The sequence below is a fragment of the Nannospalax galili genome, unplaced genomic scaffold, assembly GCF_000622305.1.
Source record: "Nannospalax galili isolate Female #2095 unplaced genomic scaffold, S.galili_v1.0 scaffold1311, whole genome shotgun sequence".
NCBI classification, from domain to species: Eukaryota; Metazoa; Chordata; class Mammalia; order Rodentia; family Spalacidae; genus Nannospalax; species Nannospalax galili.
Window position 1 is genome coordinate 706,920 of NW_008329527.1, and position 522 is coordinate 707,441.

Here is a 522-nt window from a genome sequence, read left to right on the forward strand (position 1 = left end):
CTTGGAGCCGGGCCAAGTCATTATCGACGATGAGTAATCGGGTTAAGTCATTTCTCTAAACGCCATTCCTTGTAAGAGAATTAAAATATCAGCTTACATCAGAGCGGGAGAGGCGGGGCCCCGCGCCGGGGGCGCAGCGCGCCAGGAGCGGGAGCTGCTGGCGGGCTCAGCTCGACCTGCCCGGGAGACCAGCGGAGCGGGACTGCTGCCTGGGCGCCGCCAGAGGGGTGCGGGCTCCAGCGCCGCGGGAACTGGCGAGCGGGGGCGGGGAGCGACCAGCCAGGCTACGGTTTACTCCTTGGCTAAGAGCCCCAGGGAAAGTTGAGGGTTGCCTTCTCTAAGAGTACTTGGTGGCCCTGCGATGGGACAAAGCTGAGGTTTTTCAGTGTTCCCCTCTCTCTGGCCAGGGATTGAATTCCAGCCAGGCATTGATGTCGAAGCGCTAGATATCAGGACGGGTCCCCATCCTCTGTCATTGCTCTCCCTCTGGACTTTCTGTCCTGGGGCGCGGTGGGGCGGGGG